We start from the raw sequence: 11,816 nt of genomic DNA on the forward strand, positions 1-11,816 counted from the left end.
ACGGTATGGCTGGCGTGGTAAGGACCGCATAGCTATTTTTGACCACCAGGATATGAGTAATACATGAGATGGTTGACTTGGAAAAGTCTGAGCAAGGTACCTTATGAGTAATTTCTTAAGGACAGAATGCCGCTAAATGAGGTACCGCATCCTTTTATACGGAGTCGAGACGCCGACACATCTATGTCACACCCTGAGGTATCCGGGTGCCCCCGAGGGTTTCGTTTGTTATTTTTTATGATATAATTAAAGGATAATTTCATGTTGGACAGGTATAGTATGAAATTAATGTATGCTAACATAATCCACCGATTACTCAAAATCGATGACCGGAGGATATCATAAGGTCTTTATTCATAACCCACAACGGTACGATCTAGGTTTAAACGCGTGGAAAGTGTAATTCGTAAGTTTTTTGTGTGTGTCTCGTCTCCTCCTCATGTTTCAACAAGGTAATATGCAGGTGTTTTAGTTTATTAGAGGGTTAAGGACTATTCTGGCTACAAAAAAGATATAGGATATCTCAAGTACTTTACGATCGACCTAGCGCACGGTATGGCTGGCGTGGTAAGGACCGCATAGCCATTTTTGGCCACCAGGATATGAGATATACATACATGGGTGACTTGGCAAAGTCTTCGTAAGGTACGTTGTGGGTAATTTCTTAAGGACCGAATGCGGCTAAATGATGTACCGCATATTTTATACGGAGTCGAGACGCCGACACATCTGTGTCACACCCAGAGGTATCCGGGTGTACCTTACGGAGTCTTTTTTTGTGTCTTTTCTCCTATTTGAGTTGTGACAAGATTATATGCGGGTGTTTTAAGTTCCTAGAGGACTAAGGACCTTTTTTGGCAACAAATACCATATAGGATTTATCGAGTACCTTATGAGTAATACATTCGTGTGTGACCTGGCAAAGTCTTCGTAAGGTACCTTATGAGTAATTTCTTAAGAACCGAATGTCGCTAAATGAGGTACCGCATCCTTTTATACGGAGTCGAGACGCCGACACATCTATGTCACACCCTGAGGTATCCGGGTGCCCCCGAGGGTTTCGTTTGTTATTTTTTATGATATAATTAAAGGATAATTTCATGTTGGACAGGTATAGTATGAAATTAATGTATGCTAACATAATCCACCGATTACTCAAAATCGATGACCGGAGGATATCATAAGGTCTTTATTCATAACCCACAACGGTACGATCTAGGTTTAAACGCGTGGAAAGTGTAATTCGTAAGTTTTTTGTGTGTGTCTCGTCTCCTCCTCATGTTTCAACAAGGTAATATGCAGGTGTTTTAGTTTATTAGAGGGTTAAGGACTATTCGGCTACAAAAAAGATATAGGATATCTCAAGTACTTTACGATCGACCTAGCGCACGGTATGGCTGGCGTGGTAAGGACCGCATAGCCATTTTTGGCCACCAGGATATGAGTTATACATACATGGGTGACTTGGCAAAGTCTTCGTAAGGTACGTTGTGGGTAATTTCTTAAGGACCGAATGCGGCTAAATGATGTACCGCATATTTTATACGGAGTCGAGACGCCGACACATCTGTGTCACACCCAGAGGTATCCGGGTGTACCTTACGGAGTCTTTTTTTGTGTCTTTTCTCCTATTTGAGTTGTGACAAGATTATATGCGGGTGTTTTAAGTTCCTAGAGGACTAAGGACCTTTTTTGGCAACAAATACCATATAGGATTTATCAAGTACCTTATGAGTAATACATTCGTGTGTGACCTGGCAAAGTCTTCGTAAGGTACCTTATGAGTAATTTCTTAAGAACCGAATGTCGCTAAATGAGGTACCGCATCTTTGATAAGAATTCGAGACGCCGACACATCTAGGTCACACCCGGAGCTATCCGGGTGCCCTCGAGGGTTTCGTTTGTTATTTTTTACGATATAACTAAATGATATTTCATGTTGGACTAGTATAGTATTAAATTAATGTATGCGAGCATAATCCACCGATTACTCAAAACCGATGACCGGAGGATATCATAAGGACTTTATTCATAACCCACAACGGTACGAGCTAGGTTTAAAACTGTGCGAAAGTGTAATATGTAAGTTTTTTGTGTGTCTCGTCTCCTCTTCGTGTTCCAACAAGGTAATATGCGGGTGTTTTAGTTTATTAGAGGGTTAAGGACTATTCTGTCCACGAAAAAGATATAGGATATCTCAAGTACTTTACGATCGACCTAGTGCACGGTATGGTTGGCGTGGTAAGGACCGCATAGCTATTTTTGACCACTAGGATATGAGTAATACATTCATGGGTGACTTGCAAAGTCTTCGTAAGGTACCTTGTGAGTAATTTCTTAAGGACCGAATGCCGCTAAATGAGGTACCGCATCCTTTTATACGAAGTCGAGACGCCGACACATCTATGTCACACCCAGAGGTATCCGGGTGCCCCCGAGGGTTTCGTTTGTTATTTTTTACGCTATAATTAAAGGATAATTTCATGTTGGACTAGTATAGTATGAAATTAATGTATGATAGCATAATCCACCGATTACTCAAAATTGATGACCGGAGGATCACATGGCTATATTACGGTTCGACCCGACTCAGAGATATTCCTCATTGACGTAGGAGCAAGGTCTCAAATGTGTATTTTTTCATTAAAATAATAAAAGAATTAATTTTAATAGCGTTCTAGCAATGACTAGTATGAACTTACTGTAGGCAAACATAATCTATCGGCTACTCGAAACCCATTCACAAAGGATATCATAAGGACTTTATGATAAATCAGTGTATGATATGACTAGATTGTTAAGGATCACATGGCTATATTACGGTTCGACCCAACTCATAGGTATTCCTCATTAATGTAGGAGCAAGGTCTCAAATGTGTATTATTTTATTACACTAAGAAACGCATTAAGTTTAGTAACGTTCTAAGAATGACTAGTATGACATTAATGTATGCAAACACGAAGTTGTGATCCAGCCTAAACCGATGCTCATAGGGTACGACACGGACTTTATGGTAAATCCTAATGTATCATGTGGCTAATTTCGTAAGGACTGCATGGCATTTGGTGAGGCACCACATTCTTTATAAAGAGTCGAATCATCGACATGGCTATGTCACACCCGGAGGTATCCGGGTGCCCCTAGGGGATTCGATTGCTTAGAGTTTCTTACCCTAAGAATAAAGCATAATTTCATGTTGGACTTGTCTACTTTTAGTTTTTGACATGACTTAGAACGATGACGCTCCATACTTCTTTCACTAATTTCTTTGGAACGTCTTGTTGCCCATTTGAGACCAAACAATGCAATATAGAGGGTGTACGATAAAACTGATGCACACAAGATATCATCGGGACTTTATGATAAACCCTTGTGTACGATATGGCTAGATTGTTAAGGATCACATGGCTATATTACAGTTCGACTCGACTCAGAGATATTTCCTCATTGATGTAGGAACAGGGTCTCAAATGTGTAGCATCATTGAATAGAGGATACAAAAAAGGACTATGGTGAGGTAGGTATCCATGTGACTCCAAGGGATTCGATTGTTTATTATCTCTTACACTAAGAAAGCATAATATCATTGGGGTCTCGACTAGTATGAACATAATGTATGCAAACATAATCTATCGGCTACTCGAAACCGATGCACGAAGGATATCGTAAGAACTTTATGATAAACCATAGTGTACGATATGGCTAGATCGTTAAAGATCACATGGCTATATTACGGTTCGACCCGACTCATAGGTATTGCTCATTGATGTTGGAGCAAGGTCTCAAATGTGTATTATTTTCTTACGCTAAGAAAGCATTAAGTTTAATAACGTTCTAGCAATGACTAGTATGAACTCAATGTATGCAAACACAAACTACCGCCCAGTAAAAACCGATGCACATAGGGTACGGCAAGGTCTTTATGGTAAATCATATGTACCACATGGCTAATTTCTTAAGGACTGCATGGTATTTGGTGAGGTACCACATCCTCTATACAGAGTCAAATCGTCAACACGGCTATATCACATCCGGAGGTATCCCGGTGCCCCGGCTAATGGATCTGATTCTTTATTATTTTTGACACTAAGAATAAAGCATATTTGCATGATGGACTTGTCTAGTATGAAAGTAATGTATGCAAACATAATGTATCGATTAGTCGAAATGGTGGCCAGAGGATATCATAAGTACTTTAGGATAAACCATAGCGGTACGAGCTAGGTTTAAAAGTATGTGAAAGTGTAATTATTAAGTTTCATTTGGTGAGGTACCACATCCTTTATACATAGTCGAATCGTCGACATGGCTATGTCACACCCGGAGGTATCTAGGTGCCCCCAGGGATCCGATTACTTATAAAGAAAAATTTCATGCTGGTCTTACCTAACCGCATTGTTTCTTTTGCTCGTGTATGATATCACAGGTATCACTCGAAAGTATCTGGGTATTCGGACACGGCTACGTCGCATCCAAAGGTATCCAGGTGCCCCGAGGGATTCGATTGTTATTTTTACTTACACTAAGCATATAGGAAATTTTGCATGCTGGACTTGCATACCATGAAATAAATGTATACAAGCATAGTTCAACGATGACTCGAAACCGATGGTTGGAGGATATCATAAGGACTTTATGATAACCCATGTCGGTACGAGCTAGGCTAAAAAGTCAGTGAAAGCCTAATTCGTAAGACTTTTTTGTTTGACTTGTCACCTTGTTGAGTTGCGACAAGGGTCTATGCGGGTGTTTTAATTTCCTAGAGGGTTAAGGACTTTTTGGCCACAAATACCATAGAGGATACATCAAGTATTTTATGATAAACCTAGCGTACGTTATGGATGGCAAGCTAAGGACCGCATAGCATTTGGTGAGGAACCACATCATTTATGCATACGTCGACACAGCTACATCGCACCTAAAGGTGTCCGTGTACCCCAAGGGATTCAATTGTTATCTTTTCTTACACCGAGAATAAAGGAAAATTTCATGCTGGAATTTCCTACCATGGAATAAATGTATACAAGCATAATCCATCGAAGACTCAAAACCGGTGGTCGGAGGATATCATAAGGAATTTATGATAAACCATATCGGTATGAGCTAGGGTAAAGAGTGAGTGAAAGCGTAATTCGTAAGAATTTTTCGTGTGACTTGTCACCTTTTCGAGTTGCGTCAAGGTTCTATGCGGGTGTTTTAAATTCGTAGGGGGTTAAGGACTTTTTGGCCACAAATACCATAGAGGATACATCAAGTACCTTGTGATAAACCTAGCATACGATATGGATGGCGCGCTAAGGACCGCATATCATTTGGTGAGGAACCACATCCTTTATACAAGCTACGAACTGTCGACATGGCTACGTCGCACCCGAAGTATCCGGGTGCCCCAAGGGATTGGTTTGTAATTTTCTCTTAAATCAAGAAGAAAGGAAATTTTCATGCTGGACTTGCCTAACATGAAATGGATGTATAAAAGCATAATCCATCGATGTCTCAAAACCCATATTGGTACGAGCTAGTCTAAAAAGTAAGTGAAAGCGTAATTCGTAAGAAATTTTTGTGTGACTTGTCACTTTTTTGTGTTGCGACAAGGTTCTATGCGGGTGTTTTAATTTCCAAGAGGGTTAAATACTTTTTGGCCACAAATACCATAGAGGATATCTCAAGTACTTTATGATAAACCTAGCATACGATATGGATGGCTCGCTAAGGACCGCATAGCAATCGGTGAGCAACCACATCCTTTATACATAAAAGAATTTTCGACACCCGAAGGTAGCCGGGTGCCCCAAGGGATTCGATTGTTATTTGTTCCTACACTAAGAACAAAGGAAAATTTCATGTTGGACTTGCCTAACCGCATTGATTCTTTTGTGCGTGTATGATATCACATGTATCACTCGAAGGTATCTGGGTATCCGGACACGGCTACATGGCACCCGAAGTTATCCGGGTGCCCCGAGGGATTCGATTTTTATTTTTCCTTACACTAAGAATAAAGGAAAATTTCATTCTAGACATGCATACCATGAAATAAATGTATACAAGCATAGTCCATCGATGACTCGAAACCGGTGGTCGGAGGATATCATAAGGACTTTATGATAACCCATGTCGGTAGGAGCTAGGCTAAAAAGTTGGTGAAAGCCTAATTCGTAAGACCTTTTTTTAGTGACTTGTCACCTTGTTGAGTTGCGACAAGGGTCCTTGCGGGTGTTTTAATTTTTTAGAGGGTTAAGGACTTTTTGGCCACAAATACCATAGAGGATACATCAAGTACTTTATGATAAACCTAGCGTACGTTATGGATGGCACGCTAAGGACCGCATAGCATTTGGTGAGAAACCGCATCATTTATGCATAGGTCGACACAGCTACGTCGCACCTAAAGGTGTCCGTGTACCCCAAGGGATTCAATTGTTATCTTTTCTTACACCGAGAATAAAGGAAAATTTCATGCTGGAATTTCCTACCATGGAATAAATGTATACAAGCATAATCCATCGAAGACTCAAAACCGGTGGTCGGAGGATATCATAAGGAATTTATGATAAACCATATCGGTATGAGCTAGGGTAAAGAGTGAGTGAAAGCGTAATTCGTAAGAATTTTTCGTGTGACTTGTCACCTTTTCGAGTTGCGTCAAGGTTCTATGCGGGTGTTTTAAATTCGTAGGGGGTTAAGGACTTTTTGGCCACAAATACCATAGAGGATACATCAAGTACCTTGTGATAAACCTAGCATACGATATGGATGGCGCGCTAAGGACCGCATATCATTTGGTGAGGAACCACATCCTTTATACAAGCTACGAACTGTCGACATGGCTACGTCGCACCCGAAGTATCCGGGTGCCCCAAGGGATTGGTTTGTAATTTTCTCTTAAATCAAGAAGAAAGGAAATTTTCATGCTGGACTTGCCTAACATGAAATGGATGTATAAAAGCATAATCCATCGATGTCTCAAAACCCATATTGGTACGAGCTAGTCTAAAAAGTAAGTGAAAGCGTAATTCGTAAGAAATTTTTGTGTGACTTGTCACTTTTTTGTGTTGCGACAAGGTTCTATGCGGGTGTTTTAATTTCCAAGAGGGTTAAATACTTTTTGGCCACAAATACCATAGAGGATATCTCAAGTACTTTATGATAAACCTAGCATACGATATGGATGGCTCGCTAAGGACCGCATAGCAATCGGTGAGCAACCACATCCTTTATACATAAAAGAATTTTCGACACCCGAAGGTAGCCGGGTGCCCCAAGGGATTCGATTGTTATTTGTTCCTACACTAAGAACAAAGGAAAATTTCATGTTGGACTTTCCTAACCGCATTGATTCTTTTGTGCATGTATGATATCACATGTATCACTCGAAGGTATCTGGGTATCCGGACACGGCTACATGGCACCCGAAGTTATCCGGGTGCCCCGAGGGATTCGATTTTTATTTTTCCTTACACTAAGAATAAAGGAAAATTTCATTCTGGACATGCATACCATGAAATAAATGTATACAAGCATAGTCCATCGATGACTCGAAACCGGTGGTTGGAGGATATCATAAGGACTTTATGGTAACCCATGTCGGTACGAGCTAGGCTAAAAAGTTGGTGAAAGCCTAATTCGTAAGACCTTTTTTAGTGACTTGTCACCTTGTTGAGTTGCGACAAGGGTCCTTGCGGGTGTTTTAATTTTCTAGAGGGTTAAGGACTTTTTGAACACAAATACCATAGAGGATACATCAAGTACTTTATGATAAACCTAGCGTACGTTATGGATGGCACGCTAAGGACCGCATAGCATTTGGTGAGAAACCGCATCATTTATGCATACACGTACTATCGACACGGCTACGTGGTATCCGTGTGTCCCAAGGGATTTGATTTTTTTTTCTTACACCAAGAATAAAGGAAAATTTCATGCTGGAATTTCCTACTATGGAATAAATGTATACAAGCATAATCCATCGAATACTCAAAACCGGTGGTCGGAGGATATCATAAGCACTTTATGATAAACCATATCGGTACGAGCTAGGATAAAGAGTGAGTGAAAGCGTAACCGGTAAGACTTTTTTGTGTGACTTCTCACCTTATCGAGATGCGTCAACGTTCTATGCGGGTGTTTTAATTTCCTAGAGGGTTAAGAAATTTTTAGCCACAAATACCATAGAAAGTTATCTCAAGTACCTTGTGATAAACCTAGCGTACGATATGGATGGCGCGCTAAGGACCGCATGGCATTTGGTGAGGAACCACATCCTTTATACAAGTCACGAACTGTCGATATGGCTACGTCGCACCTGAAGGTATCCGGGTGCCCGAAGGGATTCATTTGTAATTTTTTTTCTTACACTAAGAAGAAAGGAAATTTTCATGCTGAACTTGCCTACCATGAAATAGATGTATCAAGCATAATCCATCGATGTCTCAAAAACCTAAATCGGTACGAGCTAGGCTAAAAAAGTGAGTGAAAGCGTAATTCGTAAGACTTTTTTGTGTGACTTGTCACCTTCTTGATTTGCGACAAGGTTCTATGCGGGTGTTTTAATTTCCTAGAGGTTTAAAGGAATTTTGGCCACAAATATCATAAAGGATATGTCAAGTACTTCATGATAAACCTAGCGTACGATATGTATGGCTCAGTAAGGACCGCATAGCAGTCGGTGAGAAACTGCATCCTTTATACATAAATGAATTGTGGACACCCGAAGGTATCCGGGTGCTCCAAAGGATTCAATTATTATTTGTTCTTACACTAAGAACAAAGGAAAATTGCATGCTGGACTTGCTTAACCGCATTGTTTTTTTTTGCGTGTGTATGATATCACAGGTATCACTCTTAATTGTAGTATGATGTGTACCATATGGATATTCTAATAAGGACCACATGTAGCATCACTACATAGAGGATACCAAATTGTACTATGGTGAGGGTAGGTATCCATGTGTCTCCATGGTGTTCGATAAGGACCTTAATTATGTTAATCAAATGTATTCCTCATTGATGTAGGAGCAAAGTATGTGTGTATTTTATTAGGTGACGGACCTTATATTCGTTTGTTATTTTTTCTTACATTAATAATAAAGGATATTTTCATGGTGGAGTTCTCTGCTATGAAATTGATGTATGCAAGCATAATCCTTAGATGACTCAAAACCGGTTATCGGTGTATATCATAAGGACTTTATGATAAACCATAGCAGTACGAGCTAGGTCTAAAACTAATAACGGTTCTAGCAATGATTTGTATGAAATTAATGTATGCAAACACAAATTTGTCATTCAACCAAAATAGATGCACAAAGGGTACGTCAAGGACATTATGGTAAATCACAATGTATAATGTGGATAAATTCTTAAGCACCGCATCCTTTATACGAGTCGAGTCGTCGACACGGCTATGTCACACCCGGAGGTATGCGGGTGGCCCGAGGGTTTCGATTGTTATTTTTTTCTTACAATATGAATAAAGGATAATTTCATGCTCGACTGCTGTAGTATGAAATTAATGTATGCAAGCATAATCCACCGATGACTCAAAACCGATGACTGGAGGATTTAAGAACTTTATGATAACCCATAGTGGTACGAGCTAGGTTTAGAAGTATGCGAACACGAACTTGTCAGAGAGCGATGCACATGGGGTACGACAAGGACCTTACAGATAAGCTTATTGCACCATGTGTCTACTTTTAGAAGACAACATAGCTTTAGGTGATGAACCACATCCTCTATACATAGTCGAATCGTCGCCACAACTATGCGAAAGTGTAATTCATAAGTTTTTTGTGTGTGTCTCGTCTCCTCTTCGTGTTGCAACAAGGTAATATGCGTGTGTTTTAGTTTACTAGTGGGTTAAGGACTATTTTGGCCATAAAAACCATATAGGATATCTCAAGTACTTTACGATCGAGCTAGCGTACGGTATGGCTGGCGTGATAAGGACCGCATAGCCATTTTTAGTATTCAAGCTATCTTAGAATAATTCAATTGCGTAAATTTGTTTTGGCATTTTTACTTTATGTGTGTTTTGTCTCTCCTTTTGCTAAAATGCGATCTGGAGGTTGTTTTTCTCAGTCCAAAGCGTTATGTATGCGCGATCAATGGGAGACTCCTATTCACACCTGACGGGAGACCATCTCTGAAGTGTAAATCAACCAAGCTCCACAAGTGAATCAAGAACCTAGTTAAAACAGGATTCCAAGGTTCATCGACCAATACGAGGAATGAGCAGCGATCAGCCCCTGCATGTTTTTTTTCAAATGGCAAAAAATAACACGGTTAAATTTTAGCTAAAATTTATTCACTTCACAGAACATCTCATGTTTGTAAGTATACCATAATAATAAGCAGTCGAACAATCTAATGCAATCCATTTGAAATGGTAATCGGCTTGTGCGTCTGCTGTATTGGATATAGAGCATTAGATTAATTAAGATTTCGTTATGGGGCGCGGTTGAAATCGTTCTTCCGTCCAGTGCTGCTGGAAGATTGCCACGCCAGGCCCACACGGTGACAGGTTTGACCGGCATAGACTATATATGTTGCAAATATGTGGGAATATGTGTCAATAAAGTACAAAATTCATGTATACATTTTACATGCATCAGAGATGAAATAATGTATTGTGTGGGTGATTCATTTTTTTGTTTTGATTTGTCCCCTCTATCAGATGCAACAATGTACTATGCAAATATCTTCACGATTAATACAGCCTGTGTATGAGGTTACATGAAATACTCTATGATATTACGTTGTGCACGCTATGCAGATTTTGATAAGGACTACATGTTGTTACCCGGTGTACGATATGGTTATTTTGTTAAGGACCGCATGGCTATACTAAGTCATGTAATAAGACGACTCAATCATACCTAGAGGTATTAACACGGCTATAATAGATGCAAATGTATATTTTTTATGAATTGTTTTTCCTTATCTCTTATGAAATGCAACAATGTACTATGCGGGTGTTTAATTATTTGTGGGCCCCATGCCAACATCTTCTTCTCAATTAAATACCGCATGTATTTAAGGATACATGAAGGACTCTATATATGATATTTCACTGTGAACGATTTGAAGTTTTTTGTAAGGACTGTATGGACTAAGGAAAAAAAAAATAGCCTCCTATAGTTGCGCTATAGCTTCTCGAACATCCTTTCGCGATGCTAAGCCTGTTTATCCGCTAAAGTGCCGCTAATTATGGCTAAAGCGTGCAACAACTAGAGGAGCTATAACACCGCTAGCAAAATTGCCCCATCAAACTCGAATTTGAAGCCAAATATGTGTTTTCGTCGGCCGAACCAACACCAAGCCAGTTGTATTCCACGGTTGCTCCTCCCAGTCCACGACGGCCGTGACCACGGTTGCTCCTCCCAAGCCACGACGGCCGTGGGTAGGGAGACATGGGCTGAATCGAGAGGAATGGCCACTCCATTGTCATTTACTCTTTGTTCCACTGTGAATTGTTTCAGCTCGCAGACACCAGAATTCTCAAATTTAATTTATGTATAGAATCTTCCAACATCCAAGGGGATTCGCGTCACCGCTCTTCAGTATTCCCTCTGTTCACAATTACTTCGTGGTCCGGGTTTGGTCAAAGTCAAACTTTGTGAACTTCGATTAATTTTTTTATTTAAATATTGACATTTGAGATATACTATCATTGTATTAGAATCATGATATAATACATTTTTATATTATATGTATTTGGTATCATGGATGTTAATATATTTTTCTATATTTTCTATCAAACTTTGTAAAACTTGATTCTGACTAAATCAAGAACGCGAAAAATATGTATTTT

The sequence above is a fragment of the Lolium rigidum genome, chromosome 6 (assembly GCF_022539505.1).
Source record: "Lolium rigidum isolate FL_2022 chromosome 6, APGP_CSIRO_Lrig_0.1, whole genome shotgun sequence".
In the NCBI taxonomy this organism is placed as follows: Eukaryota; Viridiplantae; Streptophyta; class Magnoliopsida; order Poales; family Poaceae; genus Lolium; species Lolium rigidum.